The 9,806-nt window shown below is 65.1% G+C and overlaps 71 non-coding genes across 71 annotated transcripts; all 71 read left to right on the top strand.

The window, feature by feature from the left end:
- Positions 1-38: 38 nt before the first annotated feature.
- On the top strand, positions 39-116 carry LM26Cs1C2.2. The gene has a single exon (XR_002460670.1). It is a non-coding gene; the product is annotated as a C/D snoRNA (small nucleolar RNA).
- Positions 117-189: 73 nt separating this feature from the next.
- LM26Cs1H3.2 lies at positions 190-274 on the top strand. The gene has a single exon (XR_002460611.1). It is a non-coding gene; the product is annotated as an H/ACA-like snoRNA (small nucleolar RNA).
- A 29-nt stretch (positions 275-303) lies between these two features.
- LM26Cs1H4.2 lies at positions 304-371 on the top strand. The gene has a single exon (XR_002460757.1). It is a non-coding gene; the product is annotated as an H/ACA-like snoRNA (small nucleolar RNA).
- An 11-nt stretch (positions 372-382) lies between these two features.
- LM26Cs1H5.2 lies at positions 383-463 on the top strand. Its single transcript, XR_002460739.1, has one exon. It is a non-coding gene; the product is annotated as an H/ACA-like snoRNA (small nucleolar RNA).
- Positions 464-531: 68 nt separating this feature from the next.
- On the top strand, positions 532-601 carry LM26Cs1H6.2. Its single transcript, XR_002460722.1, has one exon. It is a non-coding gene; the product is annotated as an H/ACA-like snoRNA (small nucleolar RNA).
- Positions 602-654: 53 nt separating this feature from the next.
- On the top strand, positions 655-728 carry LM26Cs1H7.2. The gene has a single exon (XR_002460791.1). It is a non-coding gene; the product is annotated as an H/ACA-like snoRNA (small nucleolar RNA).
- Positions 729-752: 24 nt separating this feature from the next.
- Positions 753-818, top strand: LM26Cs1H8.2. Its single transcript, XR_002460705.1, has one exon. It is a non-coding gene; the product is annotated as an H/ACA-like snoRNA (small nucleolar RNA).
- Positions 819-1,012: 194 nt separating this feature from the next.
- On the top strand, positions 1,013-1,131 carry LM26Cs1C3.2. The gene has a single exon (XR_002460592.1). It is a non-coding gene; the product is annotated as a C/D snoRNA (small nucleolar RNA).
- Positions 1,132-1,179: 48 nt separating this feature from the next.
- Positions 1,180-1,249, top strand: LM26Cs1H9.2. The gene has a single exon (XR_002460688.1). It is a non-coding gene; the product is annotated as an H/ACA-like snoRNA (small nucleolar RNA).
- A 64-nt stretch (positions 1,250-1,313) lies between these two features.
- Positions 1,314-1,382, top strand: LM26Cs1H1.3. Its single transcript, XR_002460653.1, has one exon. It is a non-coding gene; the product is annotated as an H/ACA-like snoRNA (small nucleolar RNA).
- Positions 1,383-1,428: 46 nt separating this feature from the next.
- Positions 1,429-1,509, top strand: LM26Cs1H2.3. The gene has a single exon (XR_002460630.1). It is a non-coding gene; the product is annotated as an H/ACA-like snoRNA (small nucleolar RNA).
- Positions 1,510-1,558: 49 nt separating this feature from the next.
- Positions 1,559-1,657, top strand: LM26Cs1C1.3. Its single transcript, XR_002460776.1, has one exon. It is a non-coding gene; the product is annotated as a C/D snoRNA (small nucleolar RNA).
- A 54-nt stretch (positions 1,658-1,711) lies between these two features.
- LM26Cs1C2.3 lies at positions 1,712-1,789 on the top strand. Its single transcript, XR_002460671.1, has one exon. It is a non-coding gene; the product is annotated as a C/D snoRNA (small nucleolar RNA).
- Positions 1,790-1,853: 64 nt separating this feature from the next.
- Positions 1,854-1,938, top strand: LM26Cs1H3.3. The gene has a single exon (XR_002460612.1). It is a non-coding gene; the product is annotated as an H/ACA-like snoRNA (small nucleolar RNA).
- A 29-nt stretch (positions 1,939-1,967) lies between these two features.
- LM26Cs1H4.3 lies at positions 1,968-2,035 on the top strand. Its single transcript, XR_002460758.1, has one exon. It is a non-coding gene; the product is annotated as an H/ACA-like snoRNA (small nucleolar RNA).
- An 11-nt stretch (positions 2,036-2,046) lies between these two features.
- LM26Cs1H5.3 lies at positions 2,047-2,127 on the top strand. Its single transcript, XR_002460740.1, has one exon. It is a non-coding gene; the product is annotated as an H/ACA-like snoRNA (small nucleolar RNA).
- A 68-nt stretch (positions 2,128-2,195) lies between these two features.
- Positions 2,196-2,265, top strand: LM26Cs1H6.3. The gene has a single exon (XR_002460723.1). It is a non-coding gene; the product is annotated as an H/ACA-like snoRNA (small nucleolar RNA).
- A 53-nt stretch (positions 2,266-2,318) lies between these two features.
- Positions 2,319-2,392, top strand: LM26Cs1H7.3. The gene has a single exon (XR_002460792.1). It is a non-coding gene; the product is annotated as an H/ACA-like snoRNA (small nucleolar RNA).
- A 24-nt stretch (positions 2,393-2,416) lies between these two features.
- Positions 2,417-2,482, top strand: LM26Cs1H8.3. Its single transcript, XR_002460706.1, has one exon. It is a non-coding gene; the product is annotated as an H/ACA-like snoRNA (small nucleolar RNA).
- Positions 2,483-2,676: 194 nt separating this feature from the next.
- On the top strand, positions 2,677-2,795 carry LM26Cs1C3.3. The gene has a single exon (XR_002460593.1). It is a non-coding gene; the product is annotated as a C/D snoRNA (small nucleolar RNA).
- Positions 2,796-2,843: 48 nt separating this feature from the next.
- On the top strand, positions 2,844-2,913 carry LM26Cs1H9.3. The gene has a single exon (XR_002460689.1). It is a non-coding gene; the product is annotated as an H/ACA-like snoRNA (small nucleolar RNA).
- A 64-nt stretch (positions 2,914-2,977) lies between these two features.
- Positions 2,978-3,046, top strand: LM26Cs1H1.4. Its single transcript, XR_002460654.1, has one exon. It is a non-coding gene; the product is annotated as an H/ACA-like snoRNA (small nucleolar RNA).
- A 46-nt stretch (positions 3,047-3,092) lies between these two features.
- Positions 3,093-3,173, top strand: LM26Cs1H2.4. The gene has a single exon (XR_002460631.1). It is a non-coding gene; the product is annotated as an H/ACA-like snoRNA (small nucleolar RNA).
- Positions 3,174-3,220: 47 nt separating this feature from the next.
- LM26Cs1C1.4 lies at positions 3,221-3,319 on the top strand. The gene has a single exon (XR_002460777.1). It is a non-coding gene; the product is annotated as a C/D snoRNA (small nucleolar RNA).
- A 54-nt stretch (positions 3,320-3,373) lies between these two features.
- Positions 3,374-3,451, top strand: LM26Cs1C2.4. The gene has a single exon (XR_002460672.1). It is a non-coding gene; the product is annotated as a C/D snoRNA (small nucleolar RNA).
- Positions 3,452-3,506: 55 nt separating this feature from the next.
- On the top strand, positions 3,507-3,591 carry LM26Cs1H3.4. The gene has a single exon (XR_002460613.1). It is a non-coding gene; the product is annotated as an H/ACA-like snoRNA (small nucleolar RNA).
- A 29-nt stretch (positions 3,592-3,620) lies between these two features.
- LM26Cs1H4.4 lies at positions 3,621-3,688 on the top strand. The gene has a single exon (XR_002460759.1). It is a non-coding gene; the product is annotated as an H/ACA-like snoRNA (small nucleolar RNA).
- Positions 3,689-3,699: 11 nt separating this feature from the next.
- On the top strand, positions 3,700-3,780 carry LM26Cs1H5.4. The gene has a single exon (XR_002460741.1). It is a non-coding gene; the product is annotated as an H/ACA-like snoRNA (small nucleolar RNA).
- A 68-nt stretch (positions 3,781-3,848) lies between these two features.
- Positions 3,849-3,918, top strand: LM26Cs1H6.4. Its single transcript, XR_002460724.1, has one exon. It is a non-coding gene; the product is annotated as an H/ACA-like snoRNA (small nucleolar RNA).
- A 53-nt stretch (positions 3,919-3,971) lies between these two features.
- Positions 3,972-4,045, top strand: LM26Cs1H7.4. Its single transcript, XR_002460793.1, has one exon. It is a non-coding gene; the product is annotated as an H/ACA-like snoRNA (small nucleolar RNA).
- A 24-nt stretch (positions 4,046-4,069) lies between these two features.
- On the top strand, positions 4,070-4,135 carry LM26Cs1H8.4. Its single transcript, XR_002460707.1, has one exon. It is a non-coding gene; the product is annotated as an H/ACA-like snoRNA (small nucleolar RNA).
- Positions 4,136-4,329: 194 nt separating this feature from the next.
- On the top strand, positions 4,330-4,448 carry LM26Cs1C3.17. Its single transcript, XR_002460607.1, has one exon. It is a non-coding gene; the product is annotated as a C/D snoRNA (small nucleolar RNA).
- A 48-nt stretch (positions 4,449-4,496) lies between these two features.
- On the top strand, positions 4,497-4,566 carry LM26Cs1H9.4. Its single transcript, XR_002460690.1, has one exon. It is a non-coding gene; the product is annotated as an H/ACA-like snoRNA (small nucleolar RNA).
- Positions 4,567-4,630: 64 nt separating this feature from the next.
- LM26Cs1H1.5 lies at positions 4,631-4,699 on the top strand. Its single transcript, XR_002460655.1, has one exon. It is a non-coding gene; the product is annotated as an H/ACA-like snoRNA (small nucleolar RNA).
- A 46-nt stretch (positions 4,700-4,745) lies between these two features.
- Positions 4,746-4,826, top strand: LM26Cs1H2.5. The gene has a single exon (XR_002460632.1). It is a non-coding gene; the product is annotated as an H/ACA-like snoRNA (small nucleolar RNA).
- A 45-nt stretch (positions 4,827-4,871) lies between these two features.
- LM26Cs1C1.5 lies at positions 4,872-4,970 on the top strand. Its single transcript, XR_002460778.1, has one exon. It is a non-coding gene; the product is annotated as a C/D snoRNA (small nucleolar RNA).
- Positions 4,971-5,024: 54 nt separating this feature from the next.
- Positions 5,025-5,102, top strand: LM26Cs1C2.5. The gene has a single exon (XR_002460673.1). It is a non-coding gene; the product is annotated as a C/D snoRNA (small nucleolar RNA).
- Positions 5,103-5,166: 64 nt separating this feature from the next.
- LM26Cs1H3.5 lies at positions 5,167-5,251 on the top strand. The gene has a single exon (XR_002460614.1). It is a non-coding gene; the product is annotated as an H/ACA-like snoRNA (small nucleolar RNA).
- Positions 5,252-5,280: 29 nt separating this feature from the next.
- Positions 5,281-5,348, top strand: LM26Cs1H4.5. The gene has a single exon (XR_002460760.1). It is a non-coding gene; the product is annotated as an H/ACA-like snoRNA (small nucleolar RNA).
- Positions 5,349-5,359: 11 nt separating this feature from the next.
- Positions 5,360-5,440, top strand: LM26Cs1H5.5. The gene has a single exon (XR_002460742.1). It is a non-coding gene; the product is annotated as an H/ACA-like snoRNA (small nucleolar RNA).
- A 68-nt stretch (positions 5,441-5,508) lies between these two features.
- On the top strand, positions 5,509-5,578 carry LM26Cs1H6.5. Its single transcript, XR_002460725.1, has one exon. It is a non-coding gene; the product is annotated as an H/ACA-like snoRNA (small nucleolar RNA).
- Positions 5,579-5,631: 53 nt separating this feature from the next.
- LM26Cs1H7.5 lies at positions 5,632-5,705 on the top strand. The gene has a single exon (XR_002460794.1). It is a non-coding gene; the product is annotated as an H/ACA-like snoRNA (small nucleolar RNA).
- Positions 5,706-5,729: 24 nt separating this feature from the next.
- Positions 5,730-5,795, top strand: LM26Cs1H8.5. The gene has a single exon (XR_002460708.1). It is a non-coding gene; the product is annotated as an H/ACA-like snoRNA (small nucleolar RNA).
- A 194-nt stretch (positions 5,796-5,989) lies between these two features.
- Positions 5,990-6,108, top strand: LM26Cs1C3.4. Its single transcript, XR_002460594.1, has one exon. It is a non-coding gene; the product is annotated as a C/D snoRNA (small nucleolar RNA).
- Positions 6,109-6,156: 48 nt separating this feature from the next.
- LM26Cs1H9.5 lies at positions 6,157-6,226 on the top strand. Its single transcript, XR_002460691.1, has one exon. It is a non-coding gene; the product is annotated as an H/ACA-like snoRNA (small nucleolar RNA).
- A 64-nt stretch (positions 6,227-6,290) lies between these two features.
- On the top strand, positions 6,291-6,359 carry LM26Cs1H1.6. The gene has a single exon (XR_002460656.1). It is a non-coding gene; the product is annotated as an H/ACA-like snoRNA (small nucleolar RNA).
- Positions 6,360-6,405: 46 nt separating this feature from the next.
- Positions 6,406-6,486, top strand: LM26Cs1H2.18. The gene has a single exon (XR_002460645.1). It is a non-coding gene; the product is annotated as an H/ACA-like snoRNA (small nucleolar RNA).
- Positions 6,487-6,529: 43 nt separating this feature from the next.
- On the top strand, positions 6,530-6,628 carry LM26Cs1C1.6. Its single transcript, XR_002460779.1, has one exon. It is a non-coding gene; the product is annotated as a C/D snoRNA (small nucleolar RNA).
- A 54-nt stretch (positions 6,629-6,682) lies between these two features.
- LM26Cs1C2.6 lies at positions 6,683-6,760 on the top strand. The gene has a single exon (XR_002460674.1). It is a non-coding gene; the product is annotated as a C/D snoRNA (small nucleolar RNA).
- A 64-nt stretch (positions 6,761-6,824) lies between these two features.
- Positions 6,825-6,909, top strand: LM26Cs1H3.6. The gene has a single exon (XR_002460615.1). It is a non-coding gene; the product is annotated as an H/ACA-like snoRNA (small nucleolar RNA).
- A 29-nt stretch (positions 6,910-6,938) lies between these two features.
- LM26Cs1H4.6 lies at positions 6,939-7,006 on the top strand. Its single transcript, XR_002460761.1, has one exon. It is a non-coding gene; the product is annotated as an H/ACA-like snoRNA (small nucleolar RNA).
- Positions 7,007-7,017: 11 nt separating this feature from the next.
- LM26Cs1H5.6 lies at positions 7,018-7,098 on the top strand. Its single transcript, XR_002460743.1, has one exon. It is a non-coding gene; the product is annotated as an H/ACA-like snoRNA (small nucleolar RNA).
- Positions 7,099-7,166: 68 nt separating this feature from the next.
- On the top strand, positions 7,167-7,236 carry LM26Cs1H6.6. The gene has a single exon (XR_002460726.1). It is a non-coding gene; the product is annotated as an H/ACA-like snoRNA (small nucleolar RNA).
- A 53-nt stretch (positions 7,237-7,289) lies between these two features.
- On the top strand, positions 7,290-7,363 carry LM26Cs1H7.6. Its single transcript, XR_002460795.1, has one exon. It is a non-coding gene; the product is annotated as an H/ACA-like snoRNA (small nucleolar RNA).
- A 24-nt stretch (positions 7,364-7,387) lies between these two features.
- Positions 7,388-7,453, top strand: LM26Cs1H8.16. Its single transcript, XR_002460719.1, has one exon. It is a non-coding gene; the product is annotated as an H/ACA-like snoRNA (small nucleolar RNA).
- Positions 7,454-7,647: 194 nt separating this feature from the next.
- Positions 7,648-7,766, top strand: LM26Cs1C3.5. Its single transcript, XR_002460595.1, has one exon. It is a non-coding gene; the product is annotated as a C/D snoRNA (small nucleolar RNA).
- Positions 7,767-7,814: 48 nt separating this feature from the next.
- LM26Cs1H9.6 lies at positions 7,815-7,884 on the top strand. The gene has a single exon (XR_002460692.1). It is a non-coding gene; the product is annotated as an H/ACA-like snoRNA (small nucleolar RNA).
- Positions 7,885-7,948: 64 nt separating this feature from the next.
- On the top strand, positions 7,949-8,017 carry LM26Cs1H1.7. Its single transcript, XR_002460657.1, has one exon. It is a non-coding gene; the product is annotated as an H/ACA-like snoRNA (small nucleolar RNA).
- Positions 8,018-8,063: 46 nt separating this feature from the next.
- LM26Cs1H2.6 lies at positions 8,064-8,144 on the top strand. Its single transcript, XR_002460633.1, has one exon. It is a non-coding gene; the product is annotated as an H/ACA-like snoRNA (small nucleolar RNA).
- Positions 8,145-8,185: 41 nt separating this feature from the next.
- On the top strand, positions 8,186-8,284 carry LM26Cs1C1.7. The gene has a single exon (XR_002460780.1). It is a non-coding gene; the product is annotated as a C/D snoRNA (small nucleolar RNA).
- Positions 8,285-8,338: 54 nt separating this feature from the next.
- Positions 8,339-8,416, top strand: LM26Cs1C2.7. Its single transcript, XR_002460675.1, has one exon. It is a non-coding gene; the product is annotated as a C/D snoRNA (small nucleolar RNA).
- A 64-nt stretch (positions 8,417-8,480) lies between these two features.
- On the top strand, positions 8,481-8,565 carry LM26Cs1H3.7. The gene has a single exon (XR_002460616.1). It is a non-coding gene; the product is annotated as an H/ACA-like snoRNA (small nucleolar RNA).
- A 29-nt stretch (positions 8,566-8,594) lies between these two features.
- Positions 8,595-8,662, top strand: LM26Cs1H4.7. The gene has a single exon (XR_002460762.1). It is a non-coding gene; the product is annotated as an H/ACA-like snoRNA (small nucleolar RNA).
- An 11-nt stretch (positions 8,663-8,673) lies between these two features.
- LM26Cs1H5.7 lies at positions 8,674-8,754 on the top strand. Its single transcript, XR_002460744.1, has one exon. It is a non-coding gene; the product is annotated as an H/ACA-like snoRNA (small nucleolar RNA).
- A 68-nt stretch (positions 8,755-8,822) lies between these two features.
- Positions 8,823-8,892, top strand: LM26Cs1H6.7. The gene has a single exon (XR_002460727.1). It is a non-coding gene; the product is annotated as an H/ACA-like snoRNA (small nucleolar RNA).
- Positions 8,893-8,945: 53 nt separating this feature from the next.
- Positions 8,946-9,019, top strand: LM26Cs1H7.7. The gene has a single exon (XR_002460796.1). It is a non-coding gene; the product is annotated as an H/ACA-like snoRNA (small nucleolar RNA).
- A 24-nt stretch (positions 9,020-9,043) lies between these two features.
- Positions 9,044-9,109, top strand: LM26Cs1H8.6. The gene has a single exon (XR_002460709.1). It is a non-coding gene; the product is annotated as an H/ACA-like snoRNA (small nucleolar RNA).
- Positions 9,110-9,303: 194 nt separating this feature from the next.
- LM26Cs1C3.6 lies at positions 9,304-9,422 on the top strand. The gene has a single exon (XR_002460596.1). It is a non-coding gene; the product is annotated as a C/D snoRNA (small nucleolar RNA).
- A 48-nt stretch (positions 9,423-9,470) lies between these two features.
- LM26Cs1H9.7 lies at positions 9,471-9,540 on the top strand. The gene has a single exon (XR_002460693.1). It is a non-coding gene; the product is annotated as an H/ACA-like snoRNA (small nucleolar RNA).
- Positions 9,541-9,604: 64 nt separating this feature from the next.
- On the top strand, positions 9,605-9,673 carry LM26Cs1H1.8. The gene has a single exon (XR_002460658.1). It is a non-coding gene; the product is annotated as an H/ACA-like snoRNA (small nucleolar RNA).
- A 46-nt stretch (positions 9,674-9,719) lies between these two features.
- Positions 9,720-9,800, top strand: LM26Cs1H2.7. The gene has a single exon (XR_002460634.1). It is a non-coding gene; the product is annotated as an H/ACA-like snoRNA (small nucleolar RNA).
- The last annotated feature ends 6 nt before the right edge of the window (positions 9,801-9,806 follow it).

The following is a 9,806-nucleotide window of genomic DNA, read 5'->3' on the forward strand; positions in this document are numbered from 1 at the left end:
TGCTGGCTGTGGTTGTGTGTGGTCTGTGCGGCGCGCGCACGCGTGATGGCATTGCGATTTAATTATACACCCGAGGCGCGCACAGCGCCGTGGACGAGAACCGGAGTGACTGACTGTGCGCGCTGCTGCCGCTGCTGCCGCTGCTGCCGCTGCTGCCGCTGCTGCGCGTGCGTGTGCGCTGCGCCAGTCCACCTTCCTCCCAGCCGCACGTGGTGTCGGCTGCGGCTGCCCACTGCTGTGTGCGTGCGCGTGGCTTGAAGGGTGGCCGAGAGATGCGAGCGCGCGTGTGTGCGTGTGGATGGGAACCAGGAGTAGCACCGTTGCGGAACAGGACCCATTGATCTATCGGCGGACTTGCTCTTGGGAGACGTGCGGTGCTGTGCCCGCCGCGCATTCAAGGTCCCTTGGCGGCGATTATATACGCTCGATGCTGCTTCACAGGATACCCAGCGTGGCCAGAGCTGCTGCGGCGACCCGGCGTGCGGACGCGGGTGCGGCGTGTTTGTCTTTTGTCGACCGACCGCGCGTGTGCGCGCAGTTCAAGAAGCCGGTGCATGCGTGTGACTGTGTGCTGCACCGGTGCCGAGACTGCGCAAGAGCCGCTCGTGTGGGCGTTGCGGTGCGTGCGTGCGCTGCTGCCGCTGCCGTTGCCGTGGCAGGTCAGCGAAAACACAGTCGAAGTGGTATTGACCCCGTCATTTCGCCTGCACCTGTGCTGTCCGAGAGAGGGGGCCGTGCGCTCCTGCGTGCTGCCAACGCACTATTGCTTCCGCTGCTGCGTGTCGATGGGCAGCGGGATCCTGAGGTGCGTGAGATGCGCTGCGCGCGTGCGCATATGCGGGCGTGTGCACGTGTGCGCCGCTGCTGCGAACGGGGCAATCCGAGGTGCACGTGGCTTGCGCCCGCTCGCGGGACTCTGTGCCGTGGTGCGACCTTCTGGTAGCGCCGGAGAGCCGGTAGCGGCGCATGCGCTGCACGCTGGTTGCCGCGTTGTCGCGTATTTGCGGAGGGGGCGCGTGATGATGCTGCAGAGTCTGAGTGTACCTTTCTTGAGCGTGCGCTGGTGCGCGCGTGGTGAGATGACGTATTCTCGCTGTGGCTTGCGCCGCGTGCGCTGGCCGAGTCTGATGCCTCCGCGCGCACGCGTGTGTGCGTGTGCTGTGGGCGTGGATGCCGGACTGAGCGCAGCCTAGGAAACCAGTGCATGCAAGCCCTTGTGCTGCTCTGGTGCCGAAACTGCGCGAGAGCTGCGCTGCTGCCGGTGGTGGGTGGCGGTGCGTTGGGCTGCTGCGGGTGTACGTGTGCGCGGTGTGTCAGCGCACGCACCAGCCGCGCGCAGTTGATGTTGGTTGCGCATCCGGCCTTGTCGTGACGCGAGAGACGCCAGCGCCGCGGTGGCGTGTGTGTCTGTGTGTCTGTGTGCTGCGACCAGCGTGCTCCGTGGGTGAGGCAGCGGACTCTACTACCCTTGGTGCCGTACATTGCGCCTCAATCGGGCTCGCGAGAGCTGCTGCTGCTGTGTGTGTGTGTGTGTGTGTGTGTGTGTGCGCGCTGACCGCTGCATGATGCGAAAATCGAGGCATTTGTATGAGCCCGCAACTGTGATTTGAACTCCGTGTACCCAAAGCTACCTACATACTATACACGGGACTGAGCGCTGGACGGTCTTCTGCTGCTGGCTGTGGTTGTGTGTGGTCTGTGCGGCGCGCGCACGCGTGATGGCATTGCGATTTAATTATACACCCGAGGCGCGCACAGCGCCGTGGACGAGAACCGGAGTGACTGACTGTGCGCGCTGCTGCCGCTGCTGCCGCTGCTGCCGCTGCTGCGCGTGCGTGTGCGCTGCGCCAGTCCACCTTCCTCCCAGCCGCACGTGGTGTCGGCTGCGGCTGCCCACTGCTGTGTGCGTGCGCGTGGCTTGAAGGGTGGCCGAGAGATGCGAGCGCGCGTGTGTGCGTGTGGATGGGAACCAGGAGTAGCACCGTTGCGGAACAGGACCCATTGATCTATCGGCGGACTTGCTCTTGGGAGACGTGCGGTGCTGTGCCCGCCGCGCATTCAAGGTCCCTTGGCGGCGATTATATACGCTCGATGCTGCTTCACAGGATACCCAGCGTGGCCAGAGCTGCTGCGGCGACCCGGCGTGCGGACGCGGGTGCGGCGTGTTTGTCTTTTGTCGACCGACCGCGCGTGTGCGCGCAGTTCAAGAAGCCGGTGCATGCGTGTGACTGTGTGCTGCACCGGTGCCGAGACTGCGCAAGAGCCGCTCGTGTGGGCGTTGCGGTGCGTGCGTGCGCCGCTGCCGCTGCCGTTGCCGTGGCAGGTCAGCGAAAACACAGTCGAAGTGGTATTGACCCCGTCATTTCGCCTGCACCTGTGCTGTCCGAGAGAGGGAGCCGTGCGCTCCTGCGTGCTGCCAACGCACTATTGCTTCCGCTGCTGCGTGTCGATGGGCAGCGGGATCCTGAGGTGCGTGAGATGCGCTGCGCGCGTGCGCATATGCGGGCGTGTGCACGTGTGCGCCGCTGCTGCGAACGGGGCAATCCGAGGTGCACGTGGCTTGCGCCCGCTCGCGGGACTCTGTGCCGTGGTGCGACCTTCTGGTAGCGCCGGAGAGCCGGTAGCGGCGCATGCGCTGCACGCTGGTTGCCGCGTTGTCGCGTATTTGCGGAGGGGGCGCGTGATGATGCTGCAGAGTCTGAGTGTACCTTTCTTGAGCGTGCGCTGGTGCGCGCGTGGTGAGATGACGTATTCTCGCTGTGGCTTGCGCCGCGTGCGCTGGCCGAGTCTGATGCCTCCGCGCGCACGCGTGTGTGCGTGTGCTGTGGGCGTGGATGCCGGACTGAGCGCAGCCTAGGAAACCAGTGCATGCAAGCCCTTGTGCTGCTCTGGTGCCGAAACTGCGCGAGAGCTGCGCTGCTGCCGGTGGTGGGTGGCGGTGCGTTGGGCTGCTGCGGGTGTACGTGTGCGCGGTGTGTCAGCGCACGCACCAGCCGCGCGCAGTTGATGTTGGTTGCGCATCCGGCCTTGTCGTGACGCGAGAGACGCCAGCGCCGCGGTGGCGTGTGTGTCTGTGTGTCTGTGTGCTGCGACCAGCGTGCTCCGTGGGTGAGGCAGCGGACTCTACTACCCTTGGTGCCGTACATTGCGCCTCAATCGGGCTCGCGAGAGCTGCTGCTGCTGTGTGTGTGTGTGTGTGTGTGTGTGTGCGCGCTGACCGCTGCATGATGCGAAAATCGAGGCATTTGTATGAGCCCGCAACTGTGATTTGAACTCCGTGTACCCAAAGCTACCTACATACTATACACGGGACTGAGCGCTGGACGGTCTTCTGCTGCTGGCTGTGGTTGTGTGTGGTCTGTGCGGCGCGCGCACGCGTGATGGCATTGCGATTTAATTATACACCCGAGGCGCGCACAGCGCCGTGGACGAGAACCGGAGTGACTGACTGTGCGCGCTGCTGCCGCTGCTGCCGCTGCTGCGCGTGCGTGTGCGCTGCGCCAGTCCACCTTCCTCCCAGCCGCACGTGGTGTCGGCTGCGGCTGCCCACTGCTGTGTGCGTGCGCGTGGCTTGAAGGGTGGCCGAGAGATGCGAGCGCGCGTGTGTGCGTGTGGATGGGAACCAGGAGTAGCACCGTTGCGGAACAGGACCCATTGATCTATCGGCGGACTTGCTCTTGGGAGACGTGCGGTGCTGTGCCCGCCGCGCATTCAAGGTCCCTTGGCGGCGATTATATACGCTCGATGCTGCTTCACAGGATACCCAGCGTGGCCAGAGCTGCTGCGGCGACCCGGCGTGCGGACGCGGGTGCGGCGTGTTTGTCTTTTGTCGACCGACCGCGCGTGTGCGCGCAGTTCAAGAAGCCGGTGCATGCGTGTGACTGTGTGCTGCACCGGTGCCGAGACTGCGCAAGAGCCGCTCGTGTGGGCGTTGCGGTGCGTGCGTGCGCCGCTGCCGCTGCCGTTGCCGTGGCAGGTCAGCGAAAACACAGTCGAAGTGGTATTGACCCCGTCATTTCGCCTGCACCTGTGCTGTCCGAGAGAGGGAGCCGTGCGCTCCTGCGTGCTGCCAACGCACTATTGCTTCCGCTGCTGCGTGTCGATGGGCAGCGGGATCCTGAGGTGCGTGAGATGCGCTGCGCGCGTGCGCATATGCGGGCGTGTGCACGTGTGCGCCGCTGCTGCGAACGGGGCAATCCGAGGTGCACGTGGCTTGCGCCCGCTCGCGGGACTCTGTGCCGTGGTGCGACCTTCTGGTAGCGCCGGAGAGCCGGTAGCGGCGCATGCGCTGCACGCTGGTTGCCGCGTTGTCGCGTATTTGCGGAGGGGGCACGTGATGATGCTGCAGAGTCTGAGTGTACCTTTCTTGAGCGTGCGCTGGTGCGCGCGTGGTGAGATGACGTATTCTCGCTGTGGCTTGCGCCGCGTGCGCTGGCCGAGTCTGATGCCTCCGCGCGCACGCGTGTGTGCGTGTGCTGTGGGCGTGGATGCCGGACTGAGCGCAGCCTAGGAAACCAGTGCATGCAAGCCCTTGTGCTGCTCTGGTGCCGAAACTGCGCGAGAGCTGCGCTGCTGCCGGTGGTGGGTGGCGGTGCGTTGGGCTGCTGCGGGTGTACGTGTGCGCGGTGTGTCAGCGCACGCACCAGCCGCGCGCAGTTGATGTTGGTTGCGCATCCGGCCTTGTCGTGACGCGAGAGACGCCAGCGCCGCGGTGGCGTGTGTGTCTGTGTGTCTGTGTGCTGCGACCAGCGTGCTCCGTGGGTGAGGCAGCGGACTCTACTACCCTTGGTGCCGTACATTGCGCCTCAATCGGGCTCGCGAGAGCTGCTGCTGCTGTGTGTGTGTGTGTGTGTGTGTGTGCGCGCTGACCGCTGCATGATGCGAAAATCGAGGCATTTGTATGAGCCCGCAACTGTGATTTGAACTCCGTGTACCCAAAGCTACCTACATACTATACACGGGACTGAGCGCTGGACGGTCTTCTGCTGCTGGCTGTGGTTGTGTGTGGTCTGTGCGGCGCGCGCACGCGTGATGGCATTGCGATTTAATTATACACCCGAGGCGCGCACAGCGCCGTGGACGAGAACCGGAGTGACTGACTGTGCGCGCTGCTGCCGCTGCTGCCGCTGCTGCCGCTGCTGCGCGTGCGTGTGCGCTGCGCCAGTCCACCTTCCTCCCAGCCGCACGTGGTGTCGGCTGCGGCTGCCCACTGCTGTGTGCGTGCGCGTGGCTTGAAGGGTGGCCGAGAGATGCGAGCGCGCGTGTGTGCGTGTGGATGGGAACCAGGAGTAGCACCGTTGCGGAACAGGACCCATTGATCTATCGGCGGACTTGCTCTTGGGAGACGTGCGGTGCTGTGCCCGCCGCGCATTCAAGGTCCCTTGGCGGCGATTATATACGCTCGATGCTGCTTCACAGGATACCCAGCGTGGCCAGAGCTGCTGCGGCGACCCGGCGTGCGGACGCGGGTGCGGCGTGTTTGTCTTTTGTCGACCGACCGCGCGTGTGCGCGCAGTTCAAGAAGCCGGTGCATGCGTGTGACTGTGTGCTGCACCGGTGCCGAGACTGCGCAAGAGCCGCTCGTGTGGGCGTTGCGGTGCGTGCGTGCGCCGCTGCCGCTGCCGTTGCCGTGGCAGGTCAGCGAAAACACAGTCGAAGTGGTATTGACCCCGTCATTTCGCCTGCACCTGTGCTGTCCGAGAGAGGGAGCCGTGCGCTCCTGCGTGCTGCCAACGCACTATTGCTTCCGCTGCTGCGTGTCGATGGGCAGCGGGATCCTGAGGTGCGTGAGATGCGCTGCGCGCGTGCGCATATGCGGGCGTGTGCACGTGTGCGCCGCTGCTGCGAACGGGGCAATCCGAGGTGCACGTGGCTTGCGCCCGCTCGCGGGACTCTGTGCCGTGGTGCGACCTTCTGGTAGCGCCGGAGAGCCGGTAGCGGCGCATGCGCTGCACGCTGGTTGCCGCGTTGTCGCGTATTTGCGGAGGGGGCGCGTGATGATGCTGCAGAGTCTGAGTGTACCTTTCTTGAGCGTGCGCTGGTGCGCGCGTGGTGAGATGACGTATTCTCGCTGTGGCTTGCGCCGCGTGCGCTGGCCGAGTCTGATGCCTCCGCGCGCACGCGTGTGTGCGTGTGCTGTGGGCGTGGATGCCGGACTGAGCGCAGCCTAGGAAACCAGTGCATGCAAGCCCTTGTGCTGCTCTGGTGCCGAAACTGCGCGAGAGCTGCGCTGCTGCCGGTGGTGGGTGGCGGTGCGTTGGGCTGCTGCGGGTGTACGTGTGCGCGGTGTGTCAGCGCACGCACCAGCCGCGCGCAGTTGATGTTGGTTGCGCATCCGGCCTTGTCGTGACGCGAGAGACGCCAGCGCCGCGGTGGCGTGTGTGTCTGTGTGTCTGTGTGCTGCGACCAGCGTGCTCCGTGGGTGAGGCAGCGGACTCTACTACCCTTGGTGCCGTACATTGCGCTTCAATCGGGCTCGCGAGAGCTGCTGCTGCTGTGTGTGTGTGTGTGTGTGTGTGCGCGCTGACCGCTGCATGATGCGAAAATCGAGGCATTTGTATGAGCCCGCAACTGTGATTTGAACTCCGTGTACCCAAAGCTACCTACATACTATACACGGGACTGAGCGCTGGACGGTCTTCTGCTGCTGGCTGTGGTTGTGTGTGGTCTGTGCGGCGCGCGCACGCGTGATGGCATTGCGATTTAATTATACACCCGAGGCGCGCACAGCGCCGTGGACGAGAACCGGAGTGACTGACTGTGCGCGCTGCTGCCGCTGCTGCCGCTGCTGCCGCTGCTGCGCGTGCGTGTGCGCTGCGCCAGTCCACCTTCCTCCCAGCCGCACGTGGTGTCGGCTGCGGCTGCCCACTGCTGTGTGCGTGCGCGTGGCTTGAAGGGTGGCCGAGAGATGCGAGCGCGCGTGTGTGCGTGTGGATGGGAACCAGGAGTAGCACCGTTGCGGAACAGGACCCATTGATCTATCGGCGGACTTGCTCTTGGGAGACGTGCGGTGCTGTGCCCGCCGCGCATTCAAGGTCCCTTGGCGGCGATTATATACGCTCGATGCTGCTTCACAGGATACCCAGCGTGGCCAGAGCTGCTGCGGCGACCCGGCGTGCGGACGCGGGTGCGGCGTGTTTGTCTTTTGTCGACCGACCGCGCGTGTGCGCGCAGTTCAAGAAGCCGGTGCATGCGTGTGACTGTGTGCTGCACCGGTGCCGAGACTGCGCAAGAGCCGCTCGTGTGGGCGTTGCGGTGCGTGCGTGCGCCGCTGCCGCTGCCGTTGCCGTGGCAGGTCAGCGAAAACACAGTCGAAGTGGTATTGACCCCGTCATTTCGCCTGCACCTGTGCTGTCCGAGAGAGGGAGCCGTGCGCTCCTGCGTGCTGCCAACGCACTATTGCTTCCGCTGCTGCGTGTCGATGTGCAGCGGGATCCTGAGGTGCGTGAGATGCGCTGCGCGCGTGCGCATATGCGGGCGTGTGCACGTGTGCGCCGCTGCTGCGAACGGGGCAATCCGAGGTGCACGTGGCTTGCGCCCGCTCGCGGGACTCTGTGCCGTGGTGCGACCTTCTGGTAGCGCCGGAGAGCCGGTAGCGGCGCATGCGCTGCACGCTGGTTGCCGCGTTGTCGCGTATTTGCGGAGGGGGCGCGTGATGATGCTGCAGAGTCTGAGTGTACCTTTCTTGAGCGTGCGCTGGTGCGCGCGTGGTGAGATGACGTATTCTCGCTGTGGCTTGCGCCGCGTGCGCTGGCCGAGTCTGATGCCTCCGCGCGCACGCGTGTGTGCGTGTGCTGTGGGCGTGGATGCCGGACTGAGCGCAGCCTAGGAAACCAGTGCATGCAAGCCCTTGTGCTGCTCTGGTGCCGAAACTGCGCGAGAGCTGCGCTGCTGCCGGTGGTGGGTGGCGGTGCGTTGGGCTGCTGCGGGTGTACGTGTGCGCGGTGTGTCAGCGCACGCACCAGCCGCGCGCAGTTGATGTTGGTTGCGCATCCGGCCTTGTCGTGACGCGAGAGACGCCAGCGCCGCGGTGGCGTGTGTGTCTGTGTGTCTGTGTGCTGCGACCAGCGTGCTCCGTGGGTGAGGCAGCGGACTCTACTACCCTTGGTGCCGTACATTGCGCCTCAATCGGGCTCGCGAGAGCTGAAGGGCTGTGGTGTGTGTGTGTGTGTGTGCGCGCTGACCGCTGCATGATGCGAAAATCGAGGCATTTGTATGAGCCCGCAACTGTGATTTGAACTCCGTGTACCCAAAGCTACCTACATACTATACACGGGACTGAGCGCTGGACGGTCTTCTGCTGCTGGCTGTGGTTGTGTGTGGTCTGTGCGGCGCGCGCACGCGTGATGGCATTGCGATTTAATTATACACCCGAGGCGCGCACAGCGCCGTGGACGAGAACCGGAGTGACTGACTGTGCGCGCTGCTGCCGCTGCTGCCGCTGCTGCCGCTGCTGCGCGTGCGTGTGCGCTGCGCCAGTCCACCTTCCTCCCAGCCGCACGTGGTGTCGGCTGCGGCTGCCCACTGCTGTGTGCGTGCGCGTGGCTTGAAGGGTGGCCGAGAGATGCGAGCGCGCGTGTGTGCGTGTGGATGGGAACCAGGAGTAGCACCGTTGCGGAACAGGACCCATTGATCTATCGGCGGACTTGCTCTTGGGAGACGTGCGGTGCTGTGCCCGCCGCGCATTCAAGGTCCCTTGGCGGCGATTATATACGCTCGATGCTGCTTCACAGGATACCCAGCGTGGCCAGAGCTGCTGCGGCGACCCGGCGTGCGGACGCGGGTGCGGCGTGTTTGTCTTTTGTCGACCGACCGCGCGTGTGCGCGCAGTTCAAGAAGCCGGTGCATGCGTGTGACTGTGTGCTGCACCGGTGCCGAGACTGCGCAAGAGCCGCTCGTGTGGGCGTTGCGGTGCGTGCGTGCGCCGCTGCCGCTGCCGTTGCCGTGGCAGGTCAGCGAAAACACAGTCGAAGTGGTATTGACCCCGTCATTTCGCCTGCACCTGTGCTGTCCGAGAGAGGGAGCCGTGCGCTCCTGCGTGCTGCCAACGCACTATTGCTTCCGCTGCTGCGTGTCGATGGGCAGCGGGATCCTGAGGTGCGTGAGATGCGCTGCGCGCGTGCGCATATGCGGGCGTGTGCACGTGTGCGCCGCTGCTGCGAACGGGGCAATCCGAGGTGCACGTGGCTTGCGCCCGCTCGCGGGACTCTGTGCCGTGGTGCGACCTTCTGGTAGCGCCGGAGAGCCGGTAGCGGCGCATGCGCTGCACGCTGGTTGCCGCGTTGTCGCGTATTTGCGGAGGGGGCGCGTGATGATGCTGCAGAGTCTGAGTGTACCTTTCTTGAGCGTGCGCTGGTGCGCGCGTGGTGAGATGACGTATTCTCGCTGTGGCTTGCGCCGCGTGCGCTGGCCGAGTCTGATGCCTCCGCGCGCACGCGTGTGTGCGTGTGCTGTGGGCGTGGATGCCGGACTGAGCGCAGCCTAGGAAACCAGTGCATGCAAGCCCTTGTGCTGCTCTGGTGCCGAAACTGCGCGAGAGCTGCGCTGCTGCCGGTGGTGGGTGGCGGTGCGTTGGGCTGCTGCGGGTGTACGTGTGCGCGGTGTGTCAGCGCACGCACCAGCCGCGCGCAGTTGATGTTGGTTGCGCATCCGGCCTTGTCGTGACGCGAGAGACGCCAGCGCCGCGGTGGCGTGTGTGTCTGTGTGTCTGTGTGCTGCGACCAGCGTGCTCCGTGGGTGAGGCAGCGGACTCTACTACCCTTGGTGCCGTACATTGCGCCTCAATCGGGCTCGCGAGAGCTGCTGCT

Source organism: Leishmania major, chromosome 26 (assembly GCF_000002725.2).
Source record: "Leishmania major strain Friedlin complete genome, chromosome 26".
Lineage (NCBI taxonomy): Eukaryota > Euglenozoa > Kinetoplastea > Trypanosomatida > Trypanosomatidae > Leishmania > Leishmania major.